This window comes from Mauremys reevesii, linkage group 7, assembly GCF_016161935.1.
Source record: "Mauremys reevesii isolate NIE-2019 linkage group 7, ASM1616193v1, whole genome shotgun sequence".
Classification (NCBI taxonomy): Eukaryota; Metazoa; Chordata; order Testudines; family Geoemydidae; genus Mauremys; species Mauremys reevesii.
In genome coordinates, this window is record NC_052629.1 from 118,117,016 (window position 1) to 118,139,539 (window position 22,524).

Consider the following 22,524-nt stretch of genomic DNA (forward strand, 5'->3'; position numbering starts at 1 on the left):
CACTCCACCTTCCCCTCTCCCTCTCCTCCTCTCCTCCTCCCCCTCAGCCCCCTTTCATTTTCATTTTTCTTCTCTCTCTCTCCTCCTCTCCCACATCATCCTTCCTGTGTGTAAAACAAAAAAACACCTCTCACTGAGGCCTGTCAATGAGGCCTCACCAGTGCTGAGATCAGGAAATGATCATACAACCCAATGCTGCTGGAAATGCCCCAAAACACAAGCCAAAACCCTTCTCTTGGCATTTGGCTTTTGCTGCACACTGTTGACTCATATTCTTCTTTTCCCACCCTGAACTGCTGCTTTTCTGCAGAACTGCTAGTCTGCAGCAGTCCATATCTCTCTTCTTCCATTTCTTTTGCTGCACTTGTCTGTTGACCTTGAACCTCTTCTTATCATTTTTCCTTTCCATTTTTCTTCTCTAATCTCCTCTAATCCTGTCCTCCCCCCCCTCCTCCATCTCCCTCCCTCCCCCTCCTCCACCACTCCTCCATCTTTAGTGTTGCCTGCAAACTTCAGTCCACACCATCCTCAAGATCGATTAATGATATTAGCCCCAAAAACCGACCCCACCCACTCACCACCCACCCACACCCCACTAACATGACACCAACTGGAAACCATGGACTGTTGAGACTGACCACCACCATCTAGCCCTATCCACCTTACTTTCCATTCATTCATCCCCATCCCTTTCTTCTTTGCTTGCTGAATACTATACTGCTGGAAACTGTAAAAAAAAAAAAAGAAAAAGCAAGCAAAATCTTCCTCCAGCACATTTCATCATCATCTCATCATAGAAGGTCTCATCATAGGTTAGGCAGAGTAGGCTAGCCTTAGTCAGAATCCATGCTGACTCTGCCTGATCACTTTCCTCTCCTTTAGTCACTTTCAAGTTGTTCAGGATGGATTCATTGATTTTTGTTTCCTGATTTTTGTGAGACTGACTGCTGACCTGTAGTTCCTTGTTCTCCCCTTCTCTTTTTTCTTCCCTTTTTTTTTTTTTTTTTTTTTTTTTTTTTTTTTCATTCATCCCATCTCTTTTTTTTTTGATTTTTCAAAGATCAATGCCAATGGCCAACAACCTACTCCCCTCAACCTCTGCCCCAGCGCGCACCGGATGCAGCGCATGCCCATTGTCTTGCTTTCTGCTAGCCCCAAACTACTTCTTTCTTCTCTTTTCTCACAGAGGCCTCCTCTCTCCTCCCCACTGCGTGCTGCAGCTGTCTCTGTCTTGGGAGTTGACCTTGTCTGTGAAGACAGAGGCAAAAAAACCATTAGTCCACATCCATTCTCTCCTCCCTCCTCCTTCCTCTTCCCTCATTCAGCAAGGGACTCACACTTTTCTTCTTTTTTTTTGCTAACTAACATAAACTAAACCCTTCTTCTTCCTCCTAACATCTGCTCTCAACTCCACACCAAGTGTGTGTTCTCCCTTTCCCCTTGCACCTGCCTGCCTGAGCAACAATACTTTACCTCTCCCCTGTTTATTTGTCCAATCTTCCACTTCTGTGTTTTTTTTTTTGTTTAAGACGAGGAGGATTTCACTGTTAAGCCAAGCTGGTCGCCTGCCATATTTACTTTTCTTCCTACACATGCCATGATGTCTATAGCACTGCAGACATACAGATTTGCACACACTAAAGCTAGTACAGAAAGCAAAAATAACATGGCAAATACATGTGGCAAACTTGGTACAGATTTCATTATAAGAGAAAAGTTGTGCAGGATGTGGAAAGAATGTTTCAGCGGTCCAAAGCCGTAAGACGGATATCATGGGACCAATTTGGCAGGTATTTAGAAACATTGGGGTATCACTAATCTATAAAATGAAGGGTCCCTTTGGAATAAATTCATGGCATCAAACCAGCGATGAGGGAATTAAAGAAGTTATTCAAATAGATAACAAGTGGGTTGTTAGCTCTTAAATATAGCCCTTGTGGTGCAAAAGGGGACTGAGGCATGGTAACGCCAGTCCAGGTGGAGTTGTAGCTTGCTTGTTAAAGCACTCCTGGAAACACGTGGTCAAGCCTTGACAAGGTACCTTTGGAACAGAGTTAATAAAGGAGTCTTTTGAGCTATGAGATTACTAGCAGTAAGCAACAGAGGAATGGAGGTGTGATGGGGTGTACTCCCCACACCTGCCCTGAGAGAGCTGAATTAGGCCAAGTGGGCCCAATCAGCCAATTAAATGGCAAACAAGGGAGATTTATGCTGTGTGGAGTGTCTTGATTAGAAAAAGTTCACCTGTGAGGGAACAGGCGGGGGCTTCTATAAAACCAAGAGGCTGCAAATAGTGTAGGGGAGCAGGAGTGAGGAAGCCTGTAGTCCCTTTGCCTGAGGTAAGGGAGAGGGAACATGGTAGGAAGGAATCCAGGGGTGAGAGCCATAAGGTTGCAGATCTTAACTGTTCATTACAGGGTACTGGACTGATGCCCAGCATACAGAATGGGCCTGGGTTCTCCTACCAACCACTGACAGAGTGGTATTGCTAAAGGCAGTGGATAGGAAGGTGGTTGGAATCACTGTGGGGGTGACACAGTCGGGGAAGTGGGACTGAGGACTGCCTGATGCTGCTTATGGAGAGAGAGAGAGGCTGCAGACCGAGACAGAGAGATGGCATGCAACTGCAGAAAGGGGTGTCAGCCTGGCAGAGCTAATCCCCAGAACTGCTAGGAGGAGGTGCCATCCAGCAGTGAGTGGAGTGCCCCATCACAGGGGGATGAGGCAAAAAAAAAAAAAAAGAGTTTTGTTCAAAAAAGGAAGCATGTCCAGATGTACACCTCTAAAAAAGGACTGTGGGAAATATCGTATGTGAGGGTACAACCAAAGAGCACATCATAGGGACAGAATTAAAGGTGCACAGGCTGCCCGAATTCAGGCATATTACAATGCCACACTTTGCAAACTTAACGGTGTTCTCTAACCATAGGTTTTTTTTCATGAGATATGCGTGCATGCGCACACAAACACACACACGTACTGTATACCAGCTGGTGTCAATTGCCCCCCAGAACATATGATTTTCAATCAATACCTCAGAAATGACTAGCAACCATGGAGCATCTTATAATCCATTAGACACAAACTGATCTTGGTCATGTAACTGAAGCAAGGAAAGGACAATCAAATTAGCACATATTCCTTGCTGCTTGGAAGCAGAATTGAGGGGACATGTCTCCGGTTTCTCCTCCTATTGCCCTTTCCAAACAGGAAAGGGGCAAGCGCAGCTCTCGGCTATGTTACAATTTCACAGCACTGCATCTCCTGCCCCTTTTTTAGGTAGCAAATTCCAAACTGTCACTACCTGAGAAAAGGGCTAGACTACAACTTGCCCTTGTGTGTGTGTGTGTGTGTGTGTGGGGGGGGTTTGGAGGGGAGAACAGAAACAGCTTGATCGGCTTTGAACACACCATCTAAGGGCATGGCACACATCTTGCAGTACCTCAAGCAGACGGTCTTCCCTAGCACCCTGGGGTGACAGTGTAACTCATTCTTCAATGTCTCCCCCTCGATTGCTCAGCCACAGGTGATATCTCGACGCTGCGCTAGATGCCAGCTAGCCTACTCGGCCTTTCACCTCAGGCTCTAGAGGCTCATGTCTTTGGCCTGGGTGTGTCCCAGCTTTGCCCCTTGCTATGACCAAGATGATGGTCGCTCTGAAGAGGCTGGGGAGGGGATGGGAGAAGGTGGGACCATAGCCTTCATTCCCACCCGTATACCTGCTAGCAAGGCTGGGAATGCTGCAGGACACCCGCCCTGTGTCCCTGACCCTAAACTATTGAAAAAGTTCTTCACCCTATTTAAAATGAACAGGCAAAATGAGAACAGTTAATACTGTAGTTCCTAAGCAGTAGGAAGGCCTCAGTTGTGCATTACATGAGATAAGGTATCCTACGAGTGTCATTAGTTCACTATGCAGGTCAGGGCCGGCTCCAGGCTTTTTGCCACCCCAAGCAAAAAAAAAAAAAAAAAAAAGCCGGAGCACCGCCCCTTGAAAAGTGCCGCCCCAAGCACATGCTTGGGATGCTGGTGGCTAGAGCTGGTCCTGATGCAGGTTCACTATAGGCCTGGAATCTATTCCTGCCCAAATCAATGGCAGCTTTGAACCCTTTATTAACAGGCAATAAATATCAGTCAAGGATATCTCAGACGTACAGTTGGCTCCAGGATTCTATAATTGAGCAAGGGTGACTCAGCTCACCCTCTATAACTGCTCAGGTCATTCCATGCACTATGGGGCAGATTTCCTGGCGCCTTAGGGCAGCGTATCGCCACCAGCCCAGAGCAAAGCTGCCCTAAAAGTTTGCTTATCCAGCCCCTGGGAGCTTATTCCTGGCATTAGGGTATTTTACAGTGCTTCCTCCACCACTTCCCTGCAGGCACAGGGGTGTGGCCAACAGAAAGAGGGTGTGGCTTGGGTTACCTAATCTCTGGTGGTCCCCAGCTGGTAGAATGGCCCCTTGGGACTATTAGGAGCCACTGTAATTAGAGCAGAGCCGTCAGACTGTTCCAGATTACGCCATCATCCAGGAGCAGGGGGAAGATGAAGGTGCCTTAAAGCCAGCTTGAAATCTTCCTTCTGGAGCTGTGCCAAGCCCCTGCTCTGCCTCTTCCCCTCGAAGCCCCCAGCCCCATCGCTCAGTGGAGCATCTCAAGGAACCTGCCTGCAGGTTGCAGACAGCTCTGTCTGAGCAGGGGCTAGCATGGGTTAATGATCCCTACCCAGCAGTAGCTGGGCTTTTGGTTCAGGTGCCATTTAGGGTTGCCGGATCCCCAAAAACTGGGCAGCTGGCAACCCTAAATGGCACCCGGACCCAGAAGCCAAAAACTGGACTGTTTGGGTAAAAACTGTCCAGGTGGCAACCCTAATACAAGGGTGTGCACTAGAAGGGGAGTTTGGGTAGTTGGACAGCTAGCTGATTTGAACATGCACAGTCGGTTTTGGACCTGTGAATCTCAAGGCCATTTTTGAAGAGCAGGGCCCACATAGGCAGCTGAACTTTTTAATGCCATAGTAGGTCCAGAATGGTACATAATATCAGTGTCAAAGCTCAGGCAAGTGCAACCTCTCCTGCCCCTCCCCTCCTTCCATCTGCTGCTTCAGAATGTGGCTCCAGTGTTGCAGTCACACCTACAAGTCCTTAGTTGCATGGTGCCCAGAAAGCTTTGCTGCAAACTGCCATTCACCGAGTGAGGCATGCCATTGCCTCACAAGAAGGACATTGATAATAAACAAAATTAACATCACAAGAGAGAAAAACAAAACTTTGGCCCCAGAATTGCATTTTTATGTGGCGTTTTCCATAACAACTGAGGGCTTGTCCAAATCAGAGGCTTTGCAGCTTTTGTACACTCAGAGAGTCCTTTTGGCCCAGCTTATCAACTTGGTGCCAGGGTAGAAATAGCTTGCAGGGACTTTAGTTCTGCTGGTTGTGGAAATAAATATGTGTGACTCCATGAGGGGAAATAAAGGTAAAGGATCTCAGGACACTTAACATGCTCTTGCACACCTCAAAGAGAAAGGTGGGGGGCTGATCTTCCCAAGACGTAGTCTAAAGAAATATTATAATTGTTTGGCAGTGTAACAATGAAAACCATGGCACAGCCTGATGAAGCAGTGATGAGTGATTTCCATGACCCTTCTAACGTGTCTCCTACCTATTACAGATGGGCTTAATGACATGCTTTTTGTCCCATTTGCATTTAATTGTAAACCAAAAAGAAACACCATCTTTAAAATAGGAAAGCACCGTGTCTACCTGTGTGATGAAATATTCCATTCATATTAACCTCAGAAGGGTCAAGAGACGGTGGAAAGTGGTAGCATAACTACTGCTAATAAGTCATAATCATAATACCTAGCACTTGTATGCAATTTCACAAATGATTAATCTTCCCACTGCATCATCATCTCTGCAAGCCAGGTCTCATCATTAGGGCTATTTGACAATTTTTTCTGTTGAAACTGTCTTTCCATGAAAAATTGGGTTTTTGACAAAACAAAGTGCATCATGGAGGATGTAGTCTGAGGAAGGACCCCAGTCTGCAGAGAAGAATGAGAGCATGAAATTGATCATAATATTTCATTTTTTGAAGTTTTGGTGAAAATCAAATTTTCTGTGTGTGAGAAAATATTCTGATCAACTCTAATGACCATCATCCCCATTTCACATGTGAGGAAACTGAGACAGAAAAGTTAAGAGATGGGTCCTTCCTTGGATACAATGTCAAGCAGTGATTAGAACTTACAGGTATCTGGCTCCCTGCCCCGTGTTCAGACTACTATAGCTGCCTTTCTTTCTAACTGATTAATTCACACAGCACTGCAAGAATGCAGTCATATTGTTGCAGGATGCCAGGGGAAGATTTGTTGACATCAGGGAAAGTCTCTGATTTTTTGTTTTCTACAGTTAAAGCTACAATAAACTAAAAATCCTTTTTCTTATTTATAGTATTCAGTTGCAAGACAGATGGCAAGGACTTCTACAGTACAAAAAATATATATTTTAATTGGAGTTTTTTGTTAAAAGGATTAATGCTTGTTAAAGGCCTGTGCTTTCCTCCTGTAGATTTTATTTCTGATGGAGATTTAGGATTGCTACAGAGGAGACTGCATGCACGTTTGAGCCTTGAAATGTATAGTTTATTTACAGCTGGTTATGTGGTAATAGGTATTTGTTTAACAATTATCTTCCAAAACATGTTTTACCTATTTGAAGACAGTGTTATTCCTTAGAGGTTTTTAAGGTCAGGCTTGACAAAGCCCTGGCTGGGATGATTTAGTTGGGAATTGGTCCTGCTTTGAGCAGGGGGTTGGACTAGATGGCCTCCTGAGGTCCCTTCCAACCCTGATATTCTATGATATTCTATGATATTATTTTAATGCCTCTTTAATGATTAGTTTTCACAGGTCTAGGTTCTTGGTGCCGTTTTTTTTTAATTCCCAAATGTATAAAATGTTCTGACATCAACAGAAGTTTCAGGGAGGTCTGTACAAGTTATATTGAAACCATTAGGCAGAAGCAATAGACATTCTGAACAGAAAAAAATTCTCTTTGGCTTCCACTTGATGTATTTCCACTGGATTACTGCTGTACTAATTACTGTGAGGGAGGGAACATTGGGTTCTTATAGCTAATGTGGAAAGCTGATTAATTTAGATATTTCATAAATTGATATTTGCCTCACTTTGCAAAGTCTTAGTTGCTACTCTAATCCAGTAAGTAAAGATTGGCCCAAACCAGTATCTTAAACCTGAAAACATCTGAGAATTTTTATTAGGGGGGCAGGGGCTTAGGGGACATTCAAAATTTAAAGCCCAAGAGCCAAACAGCCCCTGGAGTCGTCTTTCTGGGTCACACCCCAAACCAGAAAAGTCCTGTTTTATATTTGTTACGTGAGATTTTGACTCAATACATCAGAAACCTTATGGTAACTGCTGACCTTGCACAATTCTCACAACTTTAACTAAAACTTCTCAATACTTGAGATTTTTGTATTATCAAATCTAACCTTGACCCATGTGATGTCCCTGAAACTGTTCCCCAAACCCTAAACTCAACCTGGACACAGGCCCCTCAGTCACCTATATTCATAAGTGATTAAATCAGCACATTTCATCATAACGTTCAAACAAAATATCCTTCAAATGCTGAACTTCCTCCCTTCTTTTCATCATGTGCCATCCTGAGCTCCAAGAATGGAATGAACCTGACTAACTGTTACCAACTCTACTGCCTTGCTAGCGGGTCACTCTGGCATTGCCTAGCCACTGAAGCTGGCCAAAGATGGAAATTTCTTCCATCAGTACATTTACATTGTGTTAGAAAATGTTTTGATTCATTATGCTGATGCTTCTACTCAAATCATTTATCATGAGAGCCAAGTTTCACTTGCCTGAATGCTCATCAAAAAATCATTTGGGGCAATTTTGCAGTGAAGAGAAATTAGATTTGAATGGGAATAGAAGGAGTAAGCGTCTTGCTTCCTCCTTCCTCTGTTAATCTGTTTTAAAAAGACTTCTGGTTTACAGCAAGTCACAATGATCTGGCACCAGCAGAAATGCCAGTTGTGATGACAAAGCTGCAGGGGTTGGTGACCTCTTCAACTCCAGTCTCATCTCTGGTTTTACTTTGAAAAATATTCCTCATTGCCTTTCCTAAACTGGTGTATATTCTCGAAGGTGCTGTACATTAAGCCCTGATCTGGCAAAGAACGTAAGCACCTGGTTAACATTAAGCTTGTTAACAATCTTAAACTAGACTTCAGAATGGCACTATGGATGCTCTTAATGCTAAGCATGTTTTAAGTGTTTTGCTGGCTTGCTGCTTCTTCACCAAATTGTCTGTATTTCAGCGCAAGTGAAATTAAGCATAGCCAGCCTATAAAGCACATTGCAGTCCATTGTGAAAAGTGCTATGCAAAACAAATAATAATTTGTGAAGCATGCACACACACACACCTAAATGATTAAAGGAAAAATACAAAATACTACAACTGTGTTTCTATTCCATTTTGGCAGCTCAGAATTCAAGGTGGGTGGGGGAAGCTTAGTGGGTTATTGATTGTGGTAATAAGCTATAAATCCAGTGTCTCTATTCAGTCCATGATTTTTAGTGTATAGCAAAGTTATGAATTTAAGCCCCCAGACTCGTCTTTTGAAAGTGTTGTGCAGGTTTCCTTTGAGGATGAGGACTGAGAGATCAGATATAGAGTGATTGCTTTGTGAAAAGTTGTCACCCACTGGTGATACGGTGTTTCTGTCTTTTATCATTTTTCTGTGTGAGTTCGTTCAAGAGCCTAGTGATTGTTTGATTTCACCCACATAGTGCCCAGGATAAGATATACCACATGTGATAAGCATGTGTAGGACCCCTGGATTTTGAAAGGTGTGTTGTGAGGGATGTTATGTTGCAGGTTTTGTATCTATTGTTCTGGCAGGGTCTGGTGCAGCTTTGAGTTGGTGAGTCCTGGACTGTGGGGAGCTTACTTCTGATGATGAGCTTGGAGAGTTGGGGGTGTTGTTTGAAGGCCAGAAGAGGGCAGATAGGAAAGATTTCTTTCGGGATGTCGTTCTCATTGAGTATGGGTTGTAATTGTTTGATGATACCCTGTATGGATTCCAGTGTGGGGTGGTAGGTGACAACTAGGGGTATGCAGCTGGAGGGGAGTTTATTTCCATATTGAAGCAGGTTCTCTTGGGGATATTTTGGTGGCCCGTTCCATGATGTGCTCTACTTCTGTGGCAGGGTGTCCTTGTTTGGTGAAGGCAGTTTTAAGTGTGTTAATGTGTATATCCCAGACTTCCTCTTCAGAGCATATTCTGAGGTATGAGTGCCTGGCTGTAGATAACAGATTTCTTAGTGGGTTTGGGTTGGTTGCACTGATGAAGCTGATGCTATTGTGGAGGTGCTCTAGAAAGTTAGTGGATAGGGGTCATTGTTGAAGTTGTGGTAGAAATCTGAGGGAGTTTAGATCATCTGTCCAGAGGATGAAAATATCACCATGCATCTCAGGAATATTATTACTTCTGTGGTGCATTTGTCCAGAAATTCTTCCTCAAGGTGGCCTATGAAGAGGCTAACATTTTTGGGGAGCCATCCTAGTACCCATGACTGTTCCCATGGTTTGGACAAAGTGTTTTTGTTGTTGAATGTAAAACTGTTATGGGTGAGGATGAAATAGATGAGTTTGGCGGCGAATATCTGAGTGTTGTTCATTGTCTAGTAGGCATCTGAGGTAGGCAGCAACGCAGTCATTGTGAGGGATACTGGTGTGTAGGGAGATAACTTTTGCTAGACACTAAAAACCATGGACTGAATAGAGACACTGGATTTATGGCTTATTACAATAACCTATAGCCCACTACCTCCCCTTCCCCTAAGCTTTTTTTCTCCTTCCTTTTCCCTCACCCCCAAATGACTAGAAAGATATTAGCTGACCACTTCACCTTGCATAGGCCCTTGAAATATCTGTTCACTACATATGCTAAATAACCTGTTCCCCCCTGTAGTTAGCCGTGATGCCCTCAAAAACTTGCCACTCTCACCAACAAAGTTGGTCCAATAAAAGACATTATCTTACACACCTTTTCTCTCTAATATCCTGGGACCAACACAGCTACAACAACACTGCATACAAGGATATCACTTGTCCTGTCATTAAGGTCACTTGTCCTTATTCATTACTGTTTCTGAAGTACAGTTAAGAATTTGTATTTTAGAGATGAAGGTAAGAAATCTTTCAAGTAAGAACAACAAAATCTTCTTGATAATAATATTAGATCTCATCATCTAAACATTAAAACAAAGTGACAGAGAAAATGTGTATGTTAATAAGATCTTCAGTATCCTATTGTAAGGGGCATAAAAGCACGTCAAACACTTCCAGCTTTACAGCTGGCCTACAAGGAAATAGCATTAGTAGGTGGCATAAAATCATTCCATTTTGAGCAGTAACTTGACCCCTTGTTTTTAATTGTGTCAGATCTGAGAGCTCAAAGGGACAATGGGAAAAGATGGCGCCTTGGAGACTGATAGATCACACATTTTTTCTATCAATCAAATAGTCTTTCTCTGTCCTCAAGTGGATTGAATTCATGAACATGGTTTGAATTAGAATCACTATAATACCTTTGTCTCCAGTGTTTGATATTGTAACTGTATTTTCATAAGAATTAAAAATTTACCAGGGATGCACAAAGCATAACTCCTGTGCAGACAAACTATTCCTGGGCCCACCTAAAATGGGTGAAATTAAAAAGGAAAATTTGACTCTGAGGTGCAAACTGATTAGTGATGCGACCAAGGACATTTTGAGATTGACAGTAGCCACCTCATGTAGCAATCTGGATAGTTAAGACCTTTATCCTACAAAGAGAAATGTGCAAGCAGATTCTTTCACTCTCACGGAGCACCTATGAGGTCAAGACTCAGTGGGGCTCTGTGTGGGTGTAAGGACTCAGGTCTAAACCTGTGGTAATCAATTATTTTTTGTCAAGGTATAGTCAGGGTCCAGACTCCAGAGAAAATAATACAAAAATAAGAATAAGTAGTAAATAAAAAGATTTTGCCGTCCGTCCAAAAGCATCTGGCGGTCTGGCTTTGGTCCCCAGTCCACTTATTCACTACCCTGGTCTAAACTATTCAGTGGTTATGGTGACTATTTTGCATATGTAAATGTTTTAAGATGAGCCTTTATTTGGTGCCATATTATACTAAACTGACATTTAGCTGATCCTCTTTAGGAAAACATTTAGGAATAGTTTTATTTGACAATTTAGGGGGAAACTGTGTCCAATTATTTCTAATTATAAGTTAATGTAACAGAGCCAGCCAAATAAAGAAACACTAACTGCAAGTTTATTTAAAGGGAAATGCCAAAATTTGCAGAAGAAATTGTTGGCATTGAATAATTCTACCAGTACCAGCAGGCTCCACAGGTACAAGGTGCTGAGTACCTCCTGAGATGGCACTTGAGCTTAATGAGAGTTGCGGGAGATCAGCACCTATCGGAAGGTGCTTACTACTTTGCTGGGTCAGACCAATGGTAGCTAAGCACCAGATCCTCAAAGGTATTTAGGCCTGTTTGAGTAGGGCTGGATTAATGAATAGGCAAATTAGGCATGTGCCTAAGCTCCAAATTTGTTGGCAGCCCAAAATGGTGGTAGGTTTTTTGTTTTGTTTTTAAAACAATGTGGATTTGCACATGAGCTGAAAACTTCACTCAGTTGAGTGAGTGGCACGGTGACCTGGCACACCGGGTTTTAACACCACTCAGATTTGGCCCATCTGCTCCCTCCATCATGATGGGGGGTGGATGGGCCAAATCCAGCCGCTCCTCATTATGAGGGAGGGGTGGACCCAATTTGAGTGGCGTTGCAGCCCCGAGTGCCAGGTCACTCGAGTGAGTGAAGTTCTTTCGGTTTGCACACAAATCTGCACCTATGGCTAAGTGGGCAGACCTAGTCATCACAGATGGCTGAGAGTCGCTTTGCCATTCCCAACAGGAGGGTACTGGGTAAAGAAATGGCTTCATTCTTCAACACTAGTAAGTAAACAGGCTGGGATGGGAATTTACTGCAGTGGCATGTATGGGAGGAAACATCACTGAAGGGTTGCCCTCCCCTCCCCCCTTTACCTTTATTGATGTTTGTTGTTGTTCATATTAAAAGGGCAGGGGCCCAGAAGTGGATGTTTGCTAAGGGCCTAGTGATAGGTTAATCCTGGCCTAAATTTAATGAGAATCTTGGCCTAAATTTAAACCAGTGTATTTGGCGTTATCCAGCATCTGGTCAAACACTCCAGAGCTGCCGGATAGGAGTTATCACTGGACTGTCCTATTCAGGAGTTCACACCTATACAATTTCCCAGCTGACTGGCAGCCAGGGAGGAAAGCACCCCACTACTGAGTCAGAGGTACCTCGTGTGGGTCCAGGGCCTCTTGGACATCATCTCTAAAGCATCAGAACGGAGGGGGCAAAGTTTATGGGCAGGTAGTGGGGTTTTGCAGCTTCCTTTGGGCTTGTATTCCCTACTCAAGATCAGCTAAGAGATCCACGGTCATGTAATCAAATCCGACCTGATGCACCAGGACTATGATTTGGCTCCCACATCCCAAAACACTGCACAGAATCAAATGATACAATTGCCGACAACATTCAAAAAGGGAATGCAGATGGGGAGAGAAATGAAGGGTTATAGGCAAGGGAAAGAAGACATTTATGGATAAGATTTGAAAAGAGAGTTATTAAAGTGGAGAGAGGCATGGAGTCTCCTCCAGATGGCTGGAACTAGAGAGAGGGGGAAATTCTAATACCAACAGCTGCAGGATTTGCAAAGGGAATGAGATGAGGCTGGTGGTAGATGTGTAGAGGGACGTAGTGACATAAATCCATGACATAATATGAACAGCTTAATATTCAGTACAATTTTACATGCAAATACTTTATATGATTTGGTCTTTGGGACTGAAAAGTCTGGCCCCTTTCACTGAACACTAAGCTGACTGGAGAAAAAAATTAGATCAAATTTCTGATACCCAGTGCTATCCACTGAACACTATAGCACGCCTGTTGTGGTAGGTGTGTAATTTGTCACTGATTTCCCACTCAGATCACACACACACATTTGCACCTGGCCTATGGGAGTATTGCAAACTTGTAAATATCATTCAGTGATATTTAATAAACCAGCCTGAGACTAAAATAAACAGTATCTTTTGAAATTATGCAAATTTAACTTAAAAATTGTGGCTAAGGAACATGAACTGTGTGGTATTATACTTGGCACTGGTTATAGACAACATTTGTGTGGAAAGTAAGCACTTTGGTGTTAATCTTTTTTTTAATAATTTTGGGATGAAGATGCTAGTTTCAAAGGCAAACAATCGCTTTTCCTTCATAAAAGTCTGAACTTTCAAGCCCCTTAACTCCCACCAAAAGAATCCAATGTCAAAGACATTTCACCTCATTCTAGGGTAAAATTTCTTCTTAATTTTGGAAAAAGGCAGAAGAGCAATTTTAAAGTTATGGGACAAGATCGTCAACTGGTGTAAATTAGTATAGCTTCTTTGACTTCAGTGCAGCTACACTGATTTTACAGCATCTTAGAAACTGAGCCATGGTATTTAAAACATAATGGGTGGAATCCTTGCCTTACTGCAGTAAATGGCAGATAGGATCCCTAGTCATGGACCAGGATGGTGGTGTGCTAGACACTGGACAAGCATATAACAAAAAAGACATTCCTTGCCATTACTAGGATCTTCAATAATCTGTTTTGTCATTTGCATTTATTTTTGCCAGTTACAAGGGATAAGTTAATGTTGGGCAGGTAATGTAAATTTAATAGAGAATTTGTGTAAAGAAAGTGTAACAATGTTTTGGGGCATGAGCTGGACTCCCTTGAAACACACTTCCAACCTAAGCTCTGTTTACCAAAGACTTTTGTTTGTGAATATTCATTACATAGTGAAAATGTTCTTTGAAGTGCTGGGGTAGGAAGCTTTGTTGTTGCCTGAAACATTTCAAATTCAACTGGACAAAGCACTAGAAATATACTGTGTGGAGGAACACTTCACTGTGGGAACAGCAGTAGTATTTTTTTTCCTAGAGCTGGGTGACAAACAGGTTATGATTTAAATCAAATATATTTGTTATTAGCCCAATAATTTCTGTAAATAATTCTTGATCTATATTTTATTTGTGAGCAAGAAGTTGCAAGTATTCAGTATTAAAACTGGAGCAGTGCAGGTTCGTATACAGTAGACACAGCATACATGGCATGTCAATTGCAAGATTGGGTGAGTGTAACTGAATTTTTTCATAAAAACTCATCTTTCCAAGAGGAACATGTTATTTTCCCCACAATCCTGCAGTAGTCCCTTAACAAGTGCTGCTCCCTGGAGCAATCTAACATTTGAGAGAAAATGGAATGTGGTCCAGTGTTTAGCCTGCTAGCGTTGGACTTGGGAGACCTAGGCTGAGTTCCCTACTCTGCCACAGATGTTGTGTGTGACCTTGGGCATTTAGGCACTTAAGCACTGAAAGATGCAGATAGGGGCCTGTCATAGGTTTCACCCCCACTTGGAGCTGTTGGGTTCACAAGATGGGAACCTGCATGGATCCTTCTAAACTTAAATCCTAGTTTAGATCTGGTAAAAGCTGCCACCACCCAATAATGTACGTGTATTGGGACACAGTCCTTCCCCCAAAATCCTTGGAGATTCCAAGAGCCCCAAATCCATGGAGTTCTTACACCCAGGAGAAATAAACCATTCCCCCCTGCTTCCTCCCCCCTCCCTTTTCCTAGGAGAGATACCGGGATCCAACTACAGAGGGATGCCTCCCTCCTCCCCTTTCCCTGAGAATCCACCCAAGGAAAGATCAACCAAGTCCTTAACAGAAAAGATTTATTAAAGAATAAAAAGAAAGTAACTGTCTCTGTATTACCAGGATGCAAAAATACAGGGTCTAAACTTATCCATCTCTGGAGAGAATCCCCCCTCCTTTCTTTCTCAGTAAAAGCAATAACAGTACAGAATTAAAGAAATTCTATAGCAAAACACACAATTGCAAATGTAGAAATCAAATTATAAGACTAATCCGCCTTTCTAATTAATACTCACTATTGGATAGTGGGAACTACTCCAGGAGAACTTGGAGACATGTCTGGCCTCTCTTAGATCCAAAAAGAGAACACAGAGCCAACAAGGAACACAGACAAAGGCTTCCCTCCACAGAGATTTGAAATTATCCTGTCCCTTGATTGGTCCTCTGGTCAGGTGTTTCTCAGGTTACTGAGCTTGTTAACCCTTTCCAGGGAAAAGAGACCTTAACCCTGATCTGTTTATTTATGACAGGGCCCAGTTCTGGCATCTTCAGGCACCTAAATGTCTTTAAAAATCTGACCCTTAATCTCTGAGCCTCAGTTCCCAATCTGAAAACTGGGGAGAAAAGTAATTCCCTATCTCAGAAGGAGTTGTGAGGATAAATACATTAAATACATAGCATAGGGTGATAAAATACTGTACTCGTTGAGGGCTAGATAAGCATTATGGATGGATTCCTGCTATTCATCTCATTTACTAAAATAGCTGTAGGCAGAAATACAAGAGGCATGTGTGACCACAATCAGAGTGAAGTCACTAAATCATTCAATTAATATTAACTAAAAAATATTGCAGTATTCACCTAGCTGTAGGCTTTGCCACCTGTTGCATGAGGTCCTCAGTGAGTATAAATAAACATAGCTCCATTGACATAAATAAAGTAACTCTGATTAGCAGCAACTGAGGATCTGGTCCATCATTTCTGCATCTGGACCAGGGACTCTCCCTTTTTTTTAAACTGGGCAAAGGCCTTTGGAAAATGGATAGAAAAAGAATCTAAAAAGTATCCAAGGGTGTATTGGATAGTGTTGGTGTGCTGTTAGAAAGACTGTGCTTATTTAATTTTTATTAGCTGCATTTCAGACTTTCTAAGAAATGAATGGATTAAAGTTAATTTAAATAAATATATTTAATCATGTAGCATTAAGATAGAATTGGCAGTATATCCCCAGACATGAAATTTTAAACAAAGGGAGGGGGAGAGAGACAGAATGAGATATTTATTCTTCTGCCTAATGAAAGGACCAAAAAAAAATCATTTCAACTTCCTTACCAGACTTGTGAGCTGCTGTTATAGACAGTAAGACTAACCATTGTCCACTGCACTTGTAAAATTATTGTAAACAAAATCAATGGGACCAAAAGGCCTAATCCTGCAGTGCACACTCTGGCAAAACACCCACTGCAATCTGCCCCCAAGGAGCCTATGTCCCATGAGTCTCAGGCTCTTAAATACCTTTGAAAAATCTGTCCTTTAGACACCTAAAGATGCAAATCGGTTCCCTAGTGGGATTTTTGAAAGGGCCTAACTGGATCCTCAAATACCTTTGAGGATCTGGGCTAAGCCTCCTTTGAAAATGGGACTTAGGCACCTTCGAAAATTTTATCCAAGATCCCCAAACTGCAAACCATACAAAACAGGCATTTTAAGTGTTGGTTTAACCCTTTCAAAATAGTGCAGCTACCTCAAACTCTAGGCTTTTAGAGAGCATGCAGGTGGTCTTGTTGAGTTAGGACTATCCATTCTGCTTATCTGGAGTGATACCCCTCTCTGCCGGCAGTCCAGCTGATGTCAGTGGGGCTGCTCATGGAGGGCGGCACTACTTGTGTGCTAGGACATAACACGAGAGGACTCCATTCCTATTAAAATAGGCTCCATTAAAGCAACTGTTGACAAAGCTGCTCCAGCTCCCTCTTGGCATTCCCAGCAATGTGCATATACCCTCACTTTATCATGCCTTCTTCAAACTTTTCCCTTCTGCAACCCACGCTGCTACCTACAGGTTCCATGCAGGTTGTTACACCCATTGTGGCTGTGTCTTGCATGGGTAATATTTTGTATATTTTGAATTATGGTGAAGCTAATCCATGTTCACTAACTGGTATTACAACCTAGTGAAGACAAAGCAGTGGTAGTTTTAACTTGTGTTGGCTGATCAAAATAAAACCTAGCTAATACGGGTTAAAATTACTCCTGCCTTGTATTCTCCAGGCATGTGTCTTCACTGCAATATAAACTTGGGTAACCAAGTCTCAGCCCCCCACACTAGCAAGCCATACTGATGTTAGGTGTGTACTGTGAGGACACAGTACCTATCTACACACCTATGTTGCTAGAACTCATGAGGTTATATCCCATGGTTCTTAATACTTCAGTATGCTGAGCCACTCTAGGATTCTTTCCCAGTGAATAGTAGAACTTGTCTGTCCTTTTGGGAATGGGAGGTAGCGGGGGGTCTGAGTTTGATGCTAACCATTTTCAGAGTGCAGGTGTTGTTCCTCCCTCCCCTCCCGGGCTGAAGCGTGACTTCACAGCTCTCATAGACAGAGTGAAGCAGGAAGAAAGAGGAGGACCAAGGACCAGTGTAGCCAACCCTTGCTATTTCACTGAGCTTTGCAACTTTTAGTATTTCTTTAAATGCATGTTCTTTGAGCTAAGCCTGTGATTCTGGGGGGCCAGACCCCTGATTTTTGAGGTTAGCAATAGAGGAATGGAGCAGAGAGTTCACCCTGGTGCAACAACCCCGTTCTGTGGGCTGGTGCAGAAGCTACTGAAGGAGTAGCAGGGAGTGAGCCACCCCTGTACACCTTGGCGTGAAAGGACTGCTATTGTGGGAATGCCCTATACTGCAGGCTTCTGCATGCCCACACCTCCCAGGCGTTCACCACAATCTGGCCCAGAATAAATACATAGGCAGAGAGATCATTTACGTTGCAAACATCATATAACAACCAGCTGGGAGGATTTTATCCATCAGTTTCAGAAAAATGAATACATTTATTTATTGCGAGCCCTCTTCAACCAAATGAAATGTGTCAAAAATTAGCTGGAGCAAATCCCCAAAATTGCTGTAAATGAGAACACTGCATGTGTATCACACACAGCCCCTGGCCCTTGCTCAAGAAGGGTCTCAGAACTCATGACCGGATGGATCAGGCTAATTATTGTGAGGATTTTGGACCCTTCTGTAGAATTTCCATATTTTGTACTTGTTGACAGCACTGATCCAGAAAGCTTTCAGAACACAGATAAGAAGCGGAAAAAAAAAAAAGCTCAGAAAGAGAAAACTCCCCAAAGTACTGGAAAGTTGCCAAATCTAAAATGGTTAGTGGCTAGAAAAGCTGTGCTCATAAGATTTAATTCTTATTAGCTGTATTTCAGACCTTCTAAGAAATAATGGATTAAAGTTAATTTAAATAATGATATTTGACATGGCATTAAGGCAGATTTGGCAGCATGTCCCCAGACATACAATTTTAAATGAACTTTTTTAAAACAAAAAGCAGAAGATGGCCTTAGGAGATTTGATGTGGCCCATCAGTTTCTGCAGTGTTATGTATTTTATCCAATTAAATCAACGTCAGTCAGGTTGCTGGATGGCTAACCCTTATTTAGTCCTCAAAAATATATTCTCCTGGTCAGAAACTCAGCGTATTTATTTCTGATCATGCAGTAAACAAAACCATAAAAGCCCATATTTTTAATTTTTTTTTCAAATAGTTTTTTGACCGAAGGAACAGAACAAACAGCCTCTCTCAGTCATTAGAACACAGAGATCCGATAACAGAGCCAACCTTCTAGAGAAAACGAATCCATGGGAAAAACACTTGTTGAAACAGAATGCTGTCACAGCACAAACACCTCCTGTTTTAAAGAGAGTCTGCCACAGCTTTGACTCAGAACCATTATCTTAGGACAACAATCTAGCCCACATTATTTGATGTGTTTTTGCTTTGTAGGTGAAGGAGTGGGGAAGGGCATACAGAAAACACTCTTGGCTCGATCCGCATTGCTTTGTGCTTTTTTGTTTTCTTTTGTCTTTTTGTGGGGCAGGGAAGGAAGAGTTTTTCTTCATTAAACACAAACAGCAAAGAATCTGCTGCAGCCAGAATTTTTTTTAGGTCAAACCTACTGCTGCATCTATTACAGCTTTTGCAACTCTGAGGCGTGTGCTTAAGACTGATGAACTTGCAGTTGCTTTTCTGTGCTGTGTTCAAGTACATTTCTTACCAAGAGTGACTCTCATTACCTGATCTTGAGGCATAAAGGATATAATGGTGGACAGGACTATGGACACAAACAGGTGGTAGACAGGACTATGGACATGTTGCACTATGTAGCCTGTACGCTACACATACAACAGGTTAGACCATGAAAACCCATGACTACATGGATCTCCTGGCCATTCCCCTTACATGTGTAGGTAGGAGGAGATGAGAGAACACCTGAAGCAGGACTACTACAGGCCTGGAGTCCACAATAGCAGTCACAGAGAAGCCTATGGGGGAAACCCATTCAGAGTGAGGAACACCCTGCTCATAGCCCACATACTCAACTTTCCCTAGTCCCTGAGGGCTAGATTGTGCCCTGGACTGTATGCTCATGAATGGGCATAAAAGGCAGTAAGAGCTCTCCTTGCATGGGCTATCCAGACCAGGGGTCTGGGCAGGCAGGACTAAGCAGGAGTAGGGCATCTTTTTCTCCCTGCTCTGGCCTGTACAGCATGTAAGAAGGGAGACCCTGAGTCAGCATGAAACTTAAGCATGTGTTTATTTAACTTTATGCACATGCGTAAGTCCCAGTGAGTTGCTGAATAGAGATGGATTTAAGCAATGCTTAAATGCTTTGCTGAATTGGGGCCAGAGCAGGTGAGCATGAAGCCATAACTTACCTCTTAGTGTATGTCAGCCTCCAGTATATAAGCATTAACATTAGAACAGCCACACTGGGCCAGACCAATGTTCCCTCTAGCCCAGTATCCTGTCTTCTGACAGTGACCAATGCCAGAGGGAATGAACAGCACAGGGAATCACCAAGTAATCCATCCCCTGTCACCCATTCCCAGCTTCTGGCGAACAGAGGCTAGGGACACCATTCCTGCCCACACTGGCTAATAGCCATTGATGGACCTACCCTCCATGAATTTATCTAGTTCTTTTTTGAACCCTGATATAGTGTTGGCCTTCACAACACCCGCTTGCAAAGGTAGGTAGGAGATGAAAGCATTACAGTGAAACCTTTAAACCCTTATAACACATACACATTAGTAAAATATTCCAAAGTCTTGATGGTCAAGCAATCGCAGAGAGAGTTCTAAACTAATTTCTATGTACAGGTAGATTGCCTCAGGCAGAACTGTTTTACTTTGACACAAAATTAAAACACCTCACTGAAATGTGGTACACGGAAAGCTATTCTAGAGGGGAATATAAATGTGCTGCTTGCTTCATTGACAGGCCATGCTTAACATTTATTTTTTTAAGATATAATGGCTGAAGCCACATTTCCCTAGTGATAAAAATCCCTTTAGTAATCCCTGCAAAATCCTAAAGGGCTAAAAAGCAATGAAGAGGATTTTTAATGGTAAGTTATAAATCCTTTTAGAGAACATCTTGCTTTAAAAAAATTTTTTTTTTAAAGGAATGCTTAAGAATGTAGGGCTGGGTAGAAATCCTGCACCAAGCTCAAGGACACTCAGAAGGGTGGCCACATTCTAAGTGAAAGAGTTGGAAAAAAAGCCACAGTTTTCACTGGCCACTTAGGAATCAAATCTCCCGGCCTATGGGAAGAAAAGGAGAGATCATCTTTTCATTGTTGGAATCCCATCTGCTGGAAGATTTACTGAGTGCTACACATCCGGTCAACAAGAAGATGAGTCAAGATCATGGTGGGGAAAATAATGTCTGTCATTGAACTAAGTAGGATCTTCCGAACAAACAGTGGTGCTGAAGTGGAAGCAAAATAACAGAGTGCAGTATATTTGGCTGGATCTTTCTCGTAATATAAGCACTGTCTACTGTACTACGGCCGATTTCTGCTGACTATTTTATATCTCTAGTCTTTGGGGACCCTATATTTCAGGTTCCTTTTTACAGTCACATTAGGGCCATGTATGAAAAAACACCCGAAACAGGACTACTGCAGTCCTGAATCCCCAATAGCAATCACAGAGAAGCCTGTGGGGGAAACCTATTAAGGATAAAGAATGCCCTGCTGCTAGCCTATGCATTCAAGCTTGCCAAAGGTCATAGTATTTGTCCCTTAGGGCTGGATTGTCTCCTGAATCCATGTGTCTTAAAGATCATAGCAGGAAGTAAGAACTCTCCATGAATAGAGCTATCCCATGGGGTTCTGTGTGTGTGTGTGTGTGTGTGTGTGTGTGTGTGTGTGTGTGTGTGTTTTGACCCTTCATTTTTTGGAGGATGTCTTGTAAATGTTTGCTCGATACAGTGATTTCTGCTGAAAAGTGGAAGAAGTTCATGGTATAAAAAATGAAATAATTTGATTAAGCCTCAGTAGACTATGCAAATACACATCACACTGAACAGCTGTAGTAGGTCAGATTCATGCCCAGTGAGACCATAACTGGCTTTGCAATAGGCATAAATTTGATGTAGAATCTCTGGTTATTGCACCAAAATGTGTAAGTGAAGCCTATGCACTTATGTGAATGAAGGCAGGACTGGGTCCTTGCTTCGTAATCATTTATATTAGTTATTGATTTTATCAAAGAGGCTACATCTGGATACATCATATGGAATTTAACAGGGATGCAAACCAGTGGGTTCTAAAGAAATTAAATAGGATTCTACAAATCTCATTAAAAATTAATAAAGAATGACATATATTCTACGGATTTTCATGCCAACTTAGAGAATTCTACAGCAGAAGCACAGGTCTCTGTTAAATTGTATAGGTTCTGTAGAAAAGGCTATCGTTACCCATAGAGCTGTTTTACACCATGCAGGATCAATCCATGGTACTCATTGCCACAAGCTATAATTGAGACCAGGAGTCAAGAAGGAATCAGAAAACGATTAGACATTTGTATGGATCAGAACATTAGATGGGACTGAAAAGAAATGAAAATGATTAGAGATATTCAGCGTTCATGTTCACAGCCATAAGCCAGCTACTAAATGTCAGGGAGATAGGAAGAAACGTGCCCTAAGGGCAGGTTATTCCAGAATGATCAGCTATGGGGTTTCCTGAAACTTCCTCTGAAGCATCTGGCTCCAGTCACTGCCAGAGATATGACACTAGCCAGCACAGACCACTCAGCTGATATGGTATGGTAGTTCTTATGACCGTCTGTGTAGTAGCACAGCATGTTGGTGGTAAAACAGAATAGGCTATCAGCAGGAATCCTGAGGTGCAATTCTGGTTGATTCAGGCAGAGGTCCTCCTGTTTCCCAGAAAATTCATGCTGTAATGGCAGCTCCACCAACCTTTCAAGGGGTGCCGTGTGTATTCCCCTCAACGATCTCCTGTCTGGCGGGTGATGATGGCCCCAACCCCAACCGCTTATGCCCTCTTTCAAGTGGCTAACATCCAAGGAGCACCAAGAGAGAACAGCGACTTTGTTCTCTGGGGGCCTGATTCAGCAAAGCACCTAAGCATGTGCTTAGTTTTAA

At 42.6% G+C, this 22,524-nt stretch overlaps 1 protein-coding gene across 2 annotated transcripts in view; it reads right to left on the reverse strand.

Annotated features, from left to right (window-relative positions):
* The window catches only part of TAFA1 (TAFA chemokine like family member 1), a 324,037-nt gene that overhangs the window by 175,033 nt on the left and 126,480 nt on the right, over positions 1-22,524 (reverse strand). The window lies entirely within an intron of this gene.